Source organism: Triturus cristatus, chromosome 3_2 (assembly GCF_964204655.1).
Source record: "Triturus cristatus chromosome 3_2, aTriCri1.1, whole genome shotgun sequence".
Lineage (NCBI taxonomy): Eukaryota > Metazoa > Chordata > Amphibia > Caudata > Salamandridae > Triturus > Triturus cristatus.
In genome coordinates this window covers 1,139,050,326-1,139,061,589 of record NC_140584.1, presented here as the reverse complement: position 1 = coordinate 1,139,061,589, position 11,264 = coordinate 1,139,050,326, and the positions used below count along the sequence as shown (strand labels likewise).

Genomic DNA, 11,264 nt, shown 5'->3' with positions numbered 1-11,264 from the left:
CTTAGGGGTCTTCTCTGGTCACAGGGCCCTGGGTACCTAGGGTACCATTTACCAGGGGCTGACATGTGGCCAGAGATGCCAATTGGGTTTAGGCTTCAATGCAGTGTTAGGGAAGGAACACAGTCCGTGGGCACCTGATTGGCAGGAGCTTAGGTCACACTCAGTCAAAGTACATCAGCAATTCAGCAAAAAGTGGGGGCATACCATGCACTTTCTCACAACTTGTACGACTGATTTTTGTCAATGGGCCAACATGGTTGAGGTAAATGACATCAAAGGGTTTAATGGGTATTGTAAGAGGAGTAGACGCTACTGTGGTTCTACAACAGTAGAATGTTTAATTTGTTTAGATTAGTTAGATTTTTGTACACATTCTTTGGTAAATAAGGCCACCATTATCACTACTGTGGCATGGATACTGTAACACTAATGCCAGCATGAGCAAAAGCAAACACTCCAGGAGTTGGCCTAATCAAATCTAATATAACGTTCTCCATTAGGTATATGCCAGGGTCTCCAATTGGTTGATCACAAGCTACTAGTAGCTCGCTGGCTTGCACTGAATAGCTTGCACACGATATCTGCCTGTCAGCAGTCCTGAACATACGTAGGTGACCAACTGATTAGGCAATTATTTAAAACAATGTGCACTTGAACACTGACAGTACAGGATGATGCAGCCTACCATCTTTTGAAAAATTATTTTCTTACTTCTTCTCCACCTTCAATCCTCTCTTTCCTCTTCTTTGTTTTTCTTTGCTTTCATGTCTTTCTTTCCTTTCTCAATTTCTTTTATCCCATTTCTTGCTATCCCTTTTTCTTTCTCCTTCTTTCTCTCTTTCCTCATATCTTTGTACACTACTCATTTCTTTCCCTCTTTCGTTGTTGTGCATTCTTTTTCAGTTTATTTCTCTCTTTTTCTTCTTGACTTTATTTAGTCTTGCTATTTTTCGCTGTGTTCGCATTTTCTATATTTTTCTTTGCTTCTTTCTTTTTTATGTCTAATTTGTTCTTTTTCACCTTTCTTTCTCTCCTTCTTTCGCCAAATACTTATTTCCTTTGTTGTTTATTTCTTTCCTTTTCCTCCCCTTTTTGTCTTTCTCCTTGCGCCATTTATTGTTCATTCCTCCCCTCTTTCTTGATTGAGACCCTTCTCTGCTTCCTTTATTTTATCCTTTCTCTTTCATTCTTTTTCTTTCCTTCTTTCCCTCCTTTCTTCAGTCATATCTTCCTTTCTTTTCTTCTTCTTTCTTTTTCTGTTGTTCTTTCTGTGTTTCTCTTCTTCTTGTTGTATTTACGTATTGTACTTTTTCTTTCCGGTTCTACTTTTTTCCACCACTACTGTCCTTTTCTCCATGTCTCCCTTGTGTTTATTTTTTCTTTCACTCTCTTTCTCTTTCTTTTTCTCATGTTTTCTTTTCTTACTTTCCTTTTTTTTCGTGTTGTCTTTTTCTTTCTCTTGCCTTCTCTCTTTTCTCTTTCTCTGATGTACTCTTCCTATTTCCCTTTTCTACTTCTTCCTCTACAACTCTATTTCTTTCTCTCCTTTCATTCATTCCTTTCACTATTTCTTTCTTTCATTTTTTTCTTAATTTCTTTATCCCTTCATCACATTTATTTTGCTCCTTTCTCAGTTTATTTTCTTTCATCATTCTTTCCCCCTTTTTATTTTGGTCTTTCTTTCCTTGTCTTCCACTACTTCTTCCTTCCTTGATTTTCCTTCTTTCTCTCTGTCCTATTTTCTTTTTGTCTCTCTTTCTCTTCTGTCTTCTTTTCTTTTAATCCCACATTCTCTATCTTTATTTTTTGTTCTCTTTCTCGCTTTCACTGTCTCAAGAGCAAAAGGACAAAACGAAACCTCAGGGACCCCAAATGTAAACCTTTTGCTATACAGCTCCTGTGCCATTAATACTCTATGCTCCTTATAGCAGGAATGGGGTACTCCATGGACAATGTTTAAGTTATTTGGCATCTGTGTACATTTATCGAATCCCTATATGAGGCCAGACCTCATAATGTTTTCAATCAGAAGTAGCTCTCAGCATAGGAAAGGCTGGAGACCCCTGGCATAGAAGGTGATCTTTTAATCATGTATGGGTAATATATGTGGAGCTTGTGGTATTGGTTTTTGTTGCTTTAAAAATTCCTGATTTTCAGTGTAGAATCATTTTGAAATTTGATATCATTAGAACTTTGTGTCAAGGTCTATTATACTCTGTGCAGATGCATTAGTCTAAATCTGGCTCTCCCTCTGACCTGTGTCCCCCAAATTTTATAGCTCGGCTTTCCACCTTTCTTGCTCCATCAGTTAAATCTTTATGCAATCTATCCTTGCCCTTAGCGGCCGTTCCTTGGGAATGGAAAGCCACCTATGCTACATCTATCTTAAAAAAAAAGTCATGTTGATCCTAAGAAACCGGCAAACTATAGTCCTATAGCTCTCCTTCCTTCGATAGGTTAAGGTTCTTGAGTCTCATGTTAAAAACCAGCTTTGATCCAACCTGTAGAGTCACCACCTGCAGGACGCTTCTCAATCGGGTTTTTGACTCTCCCACAGTACTGAGACTACTCTCCCTAATGGTAGTAGACTCACTTAGCCTTTCCTTGGACGAAGGAACGCCAGCTCTGCTGGTACTTCTTGACCTGTCAGTGGCAATTGATACTGTTTCGCATTCCATCTTGATTCAACACCTCTATGAGACAGATTTTCTTAGAATCATAGATTTTTTGAAGGCAGGACTCAAAGGATTACTCTTGATCCTTTTCAGACTAAGACACTGTCTCTGGGCAAGGGGGTCCGTCAGGGCTCTGCATTGAGCCCTACGATTTTTAACATCTATGTCACTCCCCTTGCTCAGCTAGGCAAGTCCTGCAGTTTTGAAATACTCTCTTATGCAAATGATACCCAATTAGTCATTTCTTTTGGGCAGGATATTGAGAATGCTAAGCATCGTTTTATCACCTGCATGAGGAAAATTGCCACTTGGATGTCCCTGAACTGTCTTCAGCTAAACGGGAACACAACGAAGATCCTATTCTTCAGCAAAGCACAGTTCCACTGGACAGATGAATGGTGGCCTGCTGAGCTTGGCCCTGCTCCTTCACCCAGAAATTCAGTGAGAAATGTGGGTATTGTGCTAGATAATAAGCTATCTTGAAGGACCAGGTGACATCCATTTGTGGATTGTGTTTCATGTAAATGTGCCTTCTCAAGGGGATCTTTTAGTGGCTCCCGCTGAACTCACGGAAAACCCTCATCCAAGCTCTGATAATCAGTCGCCTTTACTCTGGAAATGCACTTGTAGCATCCAATTAATCTCTTCTATCCAAAATGCAGGTGGCACAAAATACTGCAGCTCGTTTGGTTAACAAACGGCCACTGTGGACATCTTCTGTTCCTCTGCTCAAAGCCCTTCATTGGCTCCCCATAAGGAAAAGAGTAATTTTCAAACTCCTCTGCCTGACGCATAAAGCTTTGTCAGGTAATGGATCCAAATATCTACATGAAAAACAGATTCCATATCTTCCTAGAAGAAATCTTAGATCAAGGAGTCTACTTCTTCTCTGTCCTCAGTGTATTTGTATGTCTAGATTTGGTAGACGAGCCTTTTCTTATCTGGCCTAGTCAGTTGTCTTTACTGGAATATTTATATCCCTAAACTATTACATTAAGTTATGCAATTTTTGATTTGTAGAAATGTAATTTAAATCTGTGGAGAGCTGGGATAGTCACTATTTTGTCCACCCTAAATAGGTGTTCAATTAAGTCATTATCTATGAAGTGAATGTCATCGATGTATGAAAACATATCTTGTAAGATTTCTATTATTTACACTGCAAGGAGCCCGTGACCATTCTTATACTCTGAAGGAGCCTCATATAGGCATGCTGAGTGCTACCAATGGTGAAAGGGATTAAATATTGTCATTCAGGCACTATATTTTAGCTAAACAATCCACTTTAAATGTCAAAAGTGTTTTTTATATTTTTTCCTTTTTACATTTGTCATCCTGGGTTCATTTTGCACTGCATGTGTCTGTGAGTTCAAATTTTTATAATCTGTTATGATTCTATAGGAAATGTCTGGTTTTGCGTGACTAAGAGGAGTGTTCGTGATCAAGTGACACGGCACTATCACACCCTGATTCTGTGATTGAATCAAGGGGGTCCCTTTATCGTGCTTTGCCACTGGTGTTAATGGAAATTTTGCTTACTCCTTAGGGGAGTCAAATGCTACATAGGGTTTTTATCACACCCTCTAGATTTCTATACAACTTCAAGTGTCGCCTCCTTTCTTTTTTTGATTAACAAATTTTTATTGAATTGACAAAATAAAAGAAATACACCTGCCATACAGCCCGAGTGTCGCCTCCTTTCTACAAAGAAAGTACCTAGCAAAGAGTGGGGGCCACTCGTCCTCTGCAAGGATGAAATCATAGGTGTGACTAGAGCATGTCTTTTATTATGCGTTACATATTATCTGTGTTCCACACTGTAAGCTTTATCAGGGGAGTTTAAATGTCCATCTGGTTGCTCTATCTGAATGCATACTACAAATGCAGCTGTGGCCAGATGCTCTTTGAAAGTTCTGAGAGCTACAGTTAGGTATGTGGCGCTGTCCAGAAACGCTAATGCCAATGTCCCATTCTGGAGACGTTCTCTCAATCTCTGAGGCATGTGTTATTTTCTTTGTCAAACCAGGCACTTTTCTGTTTTTTTAATGAGCTCTTGTTCGAACCTTTCTCTTCCTTCTTCATACTAGTCTTAACATCGCATGGGTGTTTTTTCTCACGCTTTTGTCTTGCCTACTCGCCTTTCCTACGATACTCAGTTTATCTACTACTTTCTTCTCTCTCCAAGTGCCTACTTTCCTCAAAATCCAGCGAGAAGCAGGAAGAACAACTATAAGTACACTGACATTGATTCGGAGTTCTAATATTTCCATTGTCCCTCTAATTGTAACCACCCCTTCCGAACTTCTGCTGTGGAGGAGGACCAGTCCTTGGTTTCTGGTTTTTCTTCGCTTCCAAAGTTTTCTCTTTTACTATACCACTGACTCAGTTTTAGATTTGAGCAGGTGCCTAGAAGGATGGATTCGCAAGGCATCTTTACTTGTAGATGTGTCTGCATCAGAAATAACTTTGGGTAGTTCACAATCTTGTATTGGACTTTGGTATATTGCCAAAAAAGCTGCCTCCCCTTAAATATTAGTAAGAACTATTGAAGAGACAGAGTAAAAGCTACCTTCATACTGCTGGAGCTGCACCAAGTTAATTTGGTATTTGCTTCTGACCATCCGGTAATCCCGCAACAGAAGATGAGGCATGTATAGTAATATTTATATTTGTAAATAGAGTTCTTCATGTAGTATAATGTGGTACCATGTCAAGTGGAACATACATCATCAAAATGATATGACTATCTTGGGTGTTGTGTGAGTATAGACAGCGTCTAAATTTGAGTAAAGCAAACATTTGTCTCGCTTTGTGGGCACTTTGCCCATAGCTGTATTTAGAGTCTGTGACTGGTTATCTGAATTTGAGAAGGTGCCTTCACAGATGGGGGGGGGGTGTTCCAACGTTAGCATACTGTCAAAATCATGTATCTACAGTTAGTAACTCATCAAGGGCCTGATTTAGATCTCAGCAGAAGGGTTACTCCGTCACAACGGTAACGGATATCCCGTCCGCCAAAATATAAATCCCATAGGATATAATGGAGTTAATGTTTCGGAGGAGGGGGATATCCATTACCGTTGTGACAGAGTGACCCGTCCGCCGAGATCTAAATCAGGTCCTAGGTATCTCAGTTAGTCTTGATTCAAGATTTTAGTAACTGGATATAGAGAATAACCAGCCAATGCTGGTCAGGTAAGTCCTAGAAGGATGGGCTCCACTACATGGGGTAACTCCCTCAAAGCCCAATAATGTATGTTCTTAGAAGTCTATGGGAGTTTTCAGTCTATTATAGGGTACAAATTTGCAAGAATCAAAGCAGGCTTATAGGTTGTAAAATGTATAGAGACTTGATCCCCTGGATCAATCTCTACCTATGAATAAAATATTTAAAGAGAACAAGCTGGACTCACTATAACTACTAGAATTACTTCTCCTCTGCTTCAGGGTACCCTCATCTGTGAGGTATCACGCCATCAGGGCTCTAAAGTTTGCCCTTATCTGTATAGATGCCATTTTCGCACAGATTCAGAATACAAGTCTAAATTCTATCAAAAGGGTCTAACCTCTTACTAGTCAAGCTCTTGACAAACCTTTCAGCAGATGGGGAGTTCCCATCTGAAATGAGGCAAGAGACCAATATTACAACAGATGTTTCCTCATTAGTAATAATTGGTACTTGTATGTGGCTCCTAAGAGTACTCACTCCAGCCCACTGAGTTAGATGCAGTGATACATTTATACAAGTCCCCTTGTAAATATGCCCAGTTATACTCTCATTTGCAAGCACAGATATGAAGCAAGTTATCAACGTGATTAGGAAATACAGTCAAGCTATTACCCTCACACCTCACTTACTAGGCGATAATGCTTATTAAATAATGGTGATTCCTCTCAGAGACTGCAGGATTGTATTTACTAGTCAGCTCTGGATCCCATTTCACCAAAAGATGGGCACCCACAAGTAATCCTATGTATTTTACAAATCTTTATTAAATATTAAAGCCCCATTTTAGTGCAGATTATATGAATGAGCATTATTGCCAAAATAAAAATAATGGTGAAAAGCAAAAATGTGATATATGTAGGTATGAGAAAAAATAGCAAAATATAACATTTTGATCATTAAGTCAAATCATTGATGGAATCAAGCTCTATCTGAATCCCTCTCTTCCTAGTCATCTAGTTAATATTTATATTAGCACCAAAAGTGCCATAGTAATGAGTTTCCTAGCTGGGTTCTTTACACACATACATTTCACTCACAGCTTTTCAACTATGCTCAGTCAGCAGTGAATGAGTGTCAGTTTCTTTGTATTGCTTTGCTTGAGAAAGTGACAGATATAGTACTAGTTCGAGCCAGTGCATGACCTACAAGCAGATTGTAGCTTCGATGTTCCCTCTGAACTCTGATTATCCTCTTTGTTGAGATGCTTGTGCCTCCGACTTATATACAACAATTTCACAGCATTATTATGAGAAAAACAGGCCTCATGAGTTGAGATCTAAAGTGTGAAAAAAAGTGAATTTCTTCTACACATTTACCTACTTTTGCCACATTTGTATACTGTACCTTTCTAAATCATGCTATTTTATATACATAACATATGAGCTACTGATGCTCTATTGACCTATATCAAAGCATCACAGTAGGAAATTGCCCCTTTTTTCATGGTTACCCCCCACTTTTTGCCTGAAATCTGATGCACTTTGACTGAGTCTGCACTGGGTCCCTTTCAATCAGGTTCCCAGTGTCTGTGTTCTTTCCCAAAACTGTACCTTTGTTTCCACAAATGTCAACCTCTGGCTCACCTGTAAGCTTTTTGTAAAAGGTACCAGTGGTACCAGGGGCCTTCAGACCAGAGAGGGTCTCTACGGGCTGCAGCATGTATTGTGCCACCCTCATAGGCCCATCACCAAACACATACACACTGCCGTTGCAGACTGTGTGTTTTGGTGTAGACAAAACTACAGAGTTGACATGGCACACATCTGTGTGCCATGCCCACCAACCACTGCCTGTGGCATAGGTAAGGCATCCCTCTATCAGGGCTCGCAGCCCTAAAGGCAGGGTGCACCATCCCACGGGGGAGGCCCCAGCTGCATGAGCAATGTGCCCCTACAGTGTCTGTGCCATTCCCAGACATTGTAAATGCAGTAGAGCCATATTGAGTACATGGGCTGGGAGGTTGGCATTACAAACTCCACAGCTCCATGATGGCTTTACTTGAATGCCAAGGGGTTTCATATCAAACTCCTCAGCACAATAAACCCACATTGATGCTGATGTTGAATTTATTACAAAATGCACTCAGAAGGCATCTTAGAGATGCCCCCTGAAAAATGAAGAACTCCCTTGTGTCCAGCTGACTGGTCTGCACCAGCTTGCCACACACAGGGATCTCTGACATATTATCGACAGACACATTATCGAACTACACAAATATCGCAACAAATATATCGACATCAAAAATATCGACATTGTATACTTATTTAAAAAACTACACTAATATCGACACTACAATATCGTAATACAATTATATCGATCACACAAATATCGCACACATTAATATAGAAATACTAAATATCGACATAAGTTAATAAATATGACACATGTCACAAATATCGATAACCAAAATATAGACATCAATAATATCGTTTTTTTAAATATATCGACAATTCTAATACTAATAAAACCAATACTTTCAACAACATAAAGACAATATTTTACCAAAACATACATTTTCAAATGAGATTCTACTTAAACATAAACATAACATTTATAGCGATCTCTATATTTAACAACATAATAAAAAAAAACTAAAATAATTATCACATTGGCATTTCGAACACATTTAAATAAAATTAGTACACATTATAAACAATCTTTTTATATATAATAATTTAAAACTCTCCTCCTTTAAAACTAAATATACTCTTACTTAGCATTTTCCATAAAAGGAAACCAATTAACTAAAAAAAATTCAAACCATCCAATAGAAAGGCCACATACAGAAAACAACCAATAACATTCAAGAAACAATTTGAAACCACTATATAAACCAATTAAAACAAGTGTTCCACGGTGCCTTAAACCAAAGCATTGAACGAAGAAGAAGCTCTACTAAACAGAAGAAACCTACATCCTATTACTATTCTAAAAACGTAAGTAAATATTCTTTTCTAACTAAACTGCCAAATTAAACTAAAACACTAATTTATCTTTACTCAAATAAATAACTAACTTATATATTCCATCTCTTTATGTTTCCACTACAGATATTACTCCAAACAGCTAAAGAAAATATTGAAGATTGCCAGAAAAGACTCACTAAAAAGTAAGTATACTATCAAAATACTTTATAAAATATTAATTAAATCCTACTCAAACCCCAAAACATCCTAAACCCCTAAACAAATCCATGTTCTCTTTTTTAAATTGTAAAAAACCTGTATAAATTAACACCTATAGTCTATACCACTGGGCATGAGGGTAGGCTCTGTTTGCTTAGTGAGAGGTTAGGCTACTGCATCTTATTTATTAGGCAGGAGGGGCACATAGTAAGAGGGGTAGGAGACGGGGGTACATTGACATGTGGTGGGGGAGGGGGGGTAGAGAACTGGGTGGAAAGGTTGTTCATTCTCCTGAATAATTGGTCTTGATGATAAATGTGTGGTACTTCCGGGACAGATGAAGGTGGGGGAATGTTTTTTGAATTGTTAATTTGTAAAACAATAAAATAAGTTTCTTCAATAAAAATATAGTCTATACCAAACAGCAATACCACCCCACTTAAAAAACTAAACCAACCACAACAATAAATGTTCTTTAACTTTCAGAGACTAAATCAACTAAACAACATTTTTGCGACAAACAACATCTTCATTCAAATACAACAAAAAAGACTTGGTAAGTATATATAAAAAAATGCTTTTTTGCTAATTTCATATAAAGATATAAAGTACTATAGCATATATTTTCATATACATTTTTTCCAGAATTGTAACACATCACGATGACAGAAGAAGCCCAATTTATAACTTCGCAGAAAGGAAAATTCCTATTGTGTTACATGGGTTACACATACACCCAAGAAAAGCAGACGGACCGAAAAGTGAACTGGAAGTGTACTAAATATTATTCTAACAAATGCTACGGCCGAGCAACAACAAGAGAAACAACTGTACTATATACAAGAGAGCATAACCATCCACCCAATCTCTCTGAAATAGAAGTCAGATCAACTCTTGAAAATATCAAAGAATTAAGCACAGGTTCACAAACTGCTACAAGTGTAATCCTAAAAGAACTATTACCTAGAGTGCCCAAAGAAGCAAGAGGCCAATTACCATCAATTGCTTCTATAAAAAGAACTATTGCTAGGACCAAAAAAGCAACCACGACAACTATACCATCCCCTAAAACTTTTCAAGAGATCATCTTTCCACCAGAATTAAGTATCACCCACAATAATGAACCTTTTATTTTTTTTGATAACAAAAGCCCAGAAAAAAGAATCATAATGTTTGCTACTGCAAACAATATAACTAAACTGCAACAATGCCAAACATGGATGATGGATGGCACCTTTACAATATGCCCAAAACCATTCTATCAGCTTTACACAATACACGGTCAATATCACAACACTTCCATACCTTTAATTTATGCACTATTACCTAACAAACAAAACACAACATATAATGAAATGCTAGGAAAAGTAAAACAAGAATCTAATGATTTTTACCCTCAAACAATTATCATAGACTTTGAGCAAGCCATGATAAATTCCATTCTAAAACTGTACCCCCATACAGCTATCCAAGGATGTTACTTCCATCTTAACCAACGTATATGGAGACATTTACAAAAATCTTCACTAAGTGTAGAATACGCCACTAACATAAGTTTTGCACATCAAATAAAACTTCTAACAGCCCTAGCTTATGTACCAACCACAGATGTTGCAGAACATTACAATCTTTTATTAGAAAGTCCATTCTACAAACAAAATGAAGTAAAGTTATCTCCCCTGTTAGATTATTTTGAGGATACCTGGGTGGGGAGACTGCACAGATCAGGCCATAGACGTCAGCCCAAGTTCCAAATACCTTGGTGGAATGTATATGTAAGTACACTCAACCAACAAGCCAAAACTAACAACGTGTCAAGAATTCCTGTCATACAAGGGAAACACGCCCTTATGTAAACAGGAGAGCTGTTACATAACTCAAGGGAAACACGCCCTTATGTAAACAGGAGAGCTGTTACATAACTCAAGGGAAACACGCCCTTATGTAAACAGGAGAGCTGTTACATAACTCAAGGGAAACACGCCCTTATGTAAACAGGAGAGCTGTTACATAACTCAAGGAAAACACGCCCTATAAAGGGAGGAACTGGGAGGTACAAGGCTGTCGGATATTGTGTTTACACCGACGTACCTGCTTCGTGAAGAGCAGTGTTCCGGAGTGGTGCTCCAGTAAGGCAAGAACGGAGGTAGGTCGAGTCGTTACTCCCTGGGCCGTGTCTTGCCCCATCGTCACCTGTGAAGGACCCGGAAGCTCTACCGGTCAACCATTGAGCTT

At 38.4% G+C, this 11,264-nt stretch overlaps 1 long non-coding RNA gene across 1 annotated transcript; it reads left to right on the top strand.

The window, feature by feature from the left end:
- The first annotated feature begins 8,952 nt into the window (after window positions 1-8,952).
- LOC146859271 (uncharacterized) lies at window positions 8,953-10,087 on the top strand. The gene is made up of 3 exons (XR_014979753.1): window positions 8,953-9,013; window positions 9,516-9,585; window positions 9,675-10,087. It is a non-coding gene; the product is annotated as an uncharacterized LOC146859271 (long non-coding RNA).
- The last annotated feature ends 1,177 nt before the right edge of the window (window positions 10,088-11,264 follow it).